Below are 6,000 nucleotides of genomic sequence, written 5' to 3' on the forward strand. Positions count from 1 at the left end.
TGAGTGAATTTTTTGGGGGGGAAAAATGAACTCAATTCTTGAATAGCTTTTCTTACTATCAGATAAGAGGAGTAGTTTTGTAGTTGGGAATAACAATCTCCAGGTGTCCTGTAAATTATTTGAAGCTATGACATATTTTAGCCTCGTTGGAGGCTCCTTGAATTTGCCTTTTTTTATTGCTATGTTGGTTTAAGTGGCCAAATGAGTGATTTAGGTTTCCATATAAAACAATAGCTTCTGTCTGGATTCGATCGAATATAGCTTGAATTCCATCTAACAACACCAGATTTGCCCCGGGGGATGTACAATTAAATCAATGTGTATTATTCACTATGTAAGGTACAATTCAACATTAGAAAACAGCCTTCTTGGTCCGTGTGCTGGGATGTAAGGGGAAAAGGTGTATTCTTATTTCCTAATGGTAGGAAGCAGCATAGGCCTCAACAACACAGCTCCTCTTTAAATCTTAAATTTCTCCTTATTTTTAAATGTAACTCTTGCAGCAAAACCACATCTGCTGACAATCTCTTTAAATATTCAAGAACTTTGTGTTTTTTTTGCCATCATGGAGCCTGTACACATTCCATGTAATAAGTTGACTTTTGTTGGTCTTTACTTGTATAGAATCAAAATTAACCTTGTCTGTTCCATTTATCATTGAAGAATCAGATAACACATTTTAGCAGACATGTCATATAAGGGCGGTGGACATAGTATGAATTAATAGTTATTGTATACTTTACCAATATAGAACATGTGAACATGTATACTCGCCAGACATTAAACAGAGAACACACAAAACAAAAACAAAAAAACATGAAATAAGCTGCTGTGCCTTTTTAGGGCATTTAAGCTCCAACTCCTCTCCTAATGTATCAAAAATCTGTGAATTATGTCATTGCAAATACATTGGAGAATGACCGCCACTTAAATCCTTTGACCAGTTTGTAATACCTTGTGAATTCAATTAAAGTATAGTGGCTGGTGGGCTCTACTTGAGGAGAGTGGGTCCACCAAGAGACCAAATCAAATCAAATCAAATTGTATTTGTCACATACACATGGTTAGCAGATGTTAATGCGAGTGTAGCGAAATGCTTGTGCTTCTAGTTCCGACAATGCAGTAATATCCAACGAGTAATCTAACCTAACAATTTCACAACAATTCCCTTATACACACAAGTGTAGAGGAATGAATAAGAATATGTACATAAAAAATATATGAATGAGTGATAGTACAGAACGGCATAGGCAAGATGCAGTAGATGGTATAGAGTACAGTATATACATATGAGATGAGTAATGTAGGGTATGTAAACATATAAAAGTGGCATTGTTTAAAGTGGCTAGTGATACATTACATCAAAATGGCAAGATGTAGTAGATGGTATAGAGTACAGTATATACATATGAGATGAGTAATGTAGGGTATGTAAACATATAAAAGTGGCATTGTTTAAAGTGGCTAGTGATACATTACATCAAAATGGCAAGATGTAGTAGATGGTATAGAGTACAGTATATACATATGAGATGAGTAATGTAGGGTATGTAAACATATAAAAGTGGCATTGTTTAAAGTGGCTAGTGATACATTACATCAAAATGGCAAGATGTAGTAGATGGTATAGAGTACAGTATATACATATGAGATGAGTAATGTAGGGTATGTAAACATATAAAAGTGGCATTGTTTAAAGTGGCTAGTGATACATTACATCAAAATGGCAAGATGTAGTAGATGGTATAGAGAAGGACTTTGTGACCGAAGTGAGATGAGTGAAGGGCGGCAACACACATACTTCAAAGAAGTGTCTGATGCCCTACCAGCCACCCCGTCTTATCTCCACTCAATAACCAATAACCACCATTGAATCTAAGCTATCAAGGCAAACAAGGACTAATAATAAATGGCCCAGCATCGTCCGTGTTTGACGTGCCTAGTTAAATAAAGTTTAAATAAAAACATGTTTTTTTTTTTATGACTTGACATCGTCTCCTAATCTGTCCAGAACTTTTATTCATTTCACAGCAGGTTTTAAAGTCACAAAAATAAATACAAATACATTGCAGTGACATTGCAAATCCTTCCTTCCCTCTCTCCCAACCCAAATGTATCCCTCTGCCCCTCTCCCTCCCAGTTTTCCTCCACCTTTATCCCACCCAAACCAAGCTTGTCCCAACCTCCCATCTTTTACCACTCTTGCCCACCCAAGCTAAGCTTGTTCCTACCTCCCATCCTTACCCAACCAAGCCAAGCTTATCCCAACCTCCCATCTTTTCCCACCCTCTCAGACACACCATCTATCCATCTACTAACTAATCCATTATCATACATTCCCACACAACATATACTCTATGCATCCACACACCCATTCTCTACCACCCTCCTACACATATTCATATTTACCATCCCTCACACACACACACACACACACACACACACACACACACACACACACACACACACACACACACACACACACACACACACACACACACACACACACACACACACACACACACACACACACACACACACATCTACACTCACACCCACACATACATACATGCATGGAAGAGTTATTGAAATACATGCTATATTTCCAGCCAGGTCATCCATGATACAAGTCAGTATTCGACATCCATCCATGTCTGAGGGAATTAGGAGATGATGTGGAAACCTGCCACTAGGGTCAACAGTGAGCGCTGTTAAGTAGGTTTACGTTTTGCTAGCGTGTTGTCGACAGGGAATTGTCTAGAATATCATTGAATGCTGTAGCGTTAAGATTTCTCTACACTGGAACTAAGGGGCCTGGCCCGAACCATGAAAAACAGACCCAGAACATTTTTCCTCCTCCACCAAACTTTTACAGTTGGCACTATGCATAGGGACAGGTAGTATTCTCTTGGCATCCGTCAAACCCAGACTCTTCCGTCAGACTGTCAGATGGTGCAGCGTGATTCATCACTCCAGATGGTGCAGCGTGATTCATCACTCCAGATGGTGCAGCATGATTCATCACTCCAGATGGTGCAGCGTGATTCATCACTCCAGATGGTGCAGCGTGATTCATCACTCCAGATGGTGCAGCGTGATTCATCACTCCAGATGGTGCAACGTGATTCATCACTCCAGATGGTGCAGCGTGATTCCTCACTCCAGATGGTGCAGCGTGATTCATAACTCCAGAGAACGCATTTCCACTGTTCCAGAGTCTAGTGGCGACAAGCTTTACACCACTCCAGCCGACACTTGGCATTACGAATGGTGATATCAGGTTTGTGTATGTATGGCTGCTCAGCCATGGTAACCCATTTCATGAAGCTCTCAATGACAGTTATTGTGCTGTTGCTTCAAGATTCAGTTTGGAACTTGGTAGTAAGCGTTGCAACCTATTTTTTTCGCGCTACACACTTTAGCACTTGGTGGTCCCATTCTGAGAGCTTGTGTGGTCTACCACTTCGCAGCTGAGGCGTTGTTGCTCCTAGATGTTTCCACTTCACAATAACAGCGTTTACAATTGACCGGGGCAGCTCTAGCAGGGCAGAAATTTGACAAACTGACTTGTTGGAAAGGTGGCCTCCTATGACGGTGCCACATGGAAAGTCTCTGAGCTCTTCAGTAAGGCCATTCTACTGCCAATGTTTGTCTATGGAGATTGCATGGCGGTGTGCTCGATTTTATACACCTGTCAGCAACGGGTGGGGCTGAAATAGCCAAATCCAGGAGTGCCCACATACTTTTGTATATATAGTATAAAGTCCACCTTCTTAACCTTTAAAATATCTGGGTTCTGCTCGTGAAAGGCAACCCCTGCAGTCTGCATTGAAGCCCTATGCACCACCATGGACTCTTCAGGAGCACCATTCGAACCCTCAATCCTTTTAACAGCCGCTGCAAATGAAATACTCTGGACAGCCCTGACTTTGGCCACCTCATTCTCTTTCACCCTTGTCAGGCAATTGTTGGTCAATTTAGTAATACAATTGTAGGCAGAAGTTGGTACAGAGTCCTGTATATAATAGACATTTTGCAGAACCTGGGGAGAGCTAAGACATCCTGTAACTCATATAGCCTCCCCAGTCTTCCTTGTGTGACTTTCCCTGGCAACAACATTTTAATAAATCTAACCTCCCCCTGACAGCAGCAACCATCTTGTCAGCAATTAAAACTCAGAAGTGGGTTTGACCGAAACTTGACCTTTCATCACAAGTTTTGGGTCATAACAAGGTGAATGAGTCTAAGCATCTTCTGACAGGTGGCCGTTTTCAACAGGCCTGCGGCAGCCTTGTGTTCTCAGAAAACCAGTCGTATTCTCAGAACCTCAGATAGCCAGGTGGGGCCCAGACAGGAGGAGTATGAACTATAAGGCCACAAGGTGAGACCCAGATGCAGATGGTTTGAGTCTTTGAAATGTATTACAACCAAAAGGGGTAGGCAAGAGAATGGTCGTGGAGAGGCAAAAAGTCAAAACCAGTTCAGAGTCCAGGAGGTACAGTGTGGCAGGCAGGCTCGAGGTCAGGGCAGGCAGAATGGTCAGGCAGGTGGGTAAAGTCCAGAAAACAGGCAAGGATCAAAACCGGGAGGACTAGTAAAAGAGAATAGAAAAGGCAGGACCACAGGGAAAACACACTGGTTGACTTGGAACATACAAGACAAACTGGCACAGAGACAGGAAACACAGGGATAAAAACACCAGGGATAACAAGCAAAACCTGGAGCGGGTGGAGACAATAACAAGGACAGGTGAAACTGATCAGGGTTTGACAACGAACGTAGGCGGTTTCCACCTTCTGATAGTGTCTGAAGGGTACAACACTCAAAACAGGGGTTAACACACAGAGGTCTCCTGAAGAGGAGACCTTACAGTTTATCATAAAACAATTAACCCTTTAAAAGGTATAAGGCCTTGGTTTAACCCCTTCACATTCCAAAGACATGGCTCCATGATTCCCACCACAATTGCAACTTGTCAAATTTTTATCACTTTTAAAACACAAAAAAAATGTGAAAATCTAACCCTAAACGTTGTTTCAACCAGTCAAATCACGTTCGTATGTATTCCTCAGAGATCCTAGAACGTAACCAGACTTCACTATATCATTAGGTGTGTAGTATATCCTATAGGACACCAAATTTGATCAGAGAGCGATGCCTTCATGGCACGCCGATGACGCGGGCGGTCTTCACTTGATCGACAAATATTCACTAATCGTGGTCAAACAAAGCTAGCTAGATAGCCAATGAGCTGAGCTTTACGGGAGCATCCGGAAACCCTGTATCTGTCGCAAAATGTACCTGCTAACCTTGTGCAACAGCAACCTTTTGGACAAAAATTATACGAATATTCAGAGTTATGAAGTTATGAAAACTGGTTGTTTTACAAATGTTGAACTTATAATATGGCTATTAATACTGGAAAAGCTCAATCAAAGTCCAAGTATACAGATTTGACGATATTCTTGTAGAAAAATGCAATATGAATGCAAATGTCTCCTTCACGATTTGCCCAAATGTACCTGGGTGACACACTAAATGTCATGTAGTTCGCTCATACTTCAAGTTTTCTGTCTGACACTTTGCATATACACTGCTACCATCTTGTGGACACCATCGGAATTACAAGCAGAGTGATGGCTGGAACTGGGACCTTTCTGTTGCATTTCAAAGATGGTGTATTTTTTTCTAACAGATCTACTGGGTTATATTCTCCTACATTCAATTCACATTTCCACAAAATTCAAAGTGTTTCCTTTCAAATGGTACCAAGAATATGCATATCCTTTCTTCAGGGCCTGAGCTACAGGCAGTTAGATTTGGGTATGTTATTTTAGGCGAAAATTGAAAAAAAGGGAGCTATCCCCAAGATTTATTAATGTAGCTCAGTTATGAGGAGTGTGTGTACATGCTTACAAGCCTGTGTGCAAGCATGCCTCCATGCATGTATGTCAAGATGCTGGTGATGTAAAGCTGTTTTTCAAAATTAGCTGCAAACAC

This window comes from Oncorhynchus mykiss, chromosome 2 (genome assembly GCF_057628025.1).
Source record: "Oncorhynchus mykiss isolate SJ-2025 chromosome 2, ASM5762802v1, whole genome shotgun sequence".
Classification (NCBI taxonomy): Eukaryota; Metazoa; Chordata; class Actinopteri; order Salmoniformes; family Salmonidae; genus Oncorhynchus; species Oncorhynchus mykiss.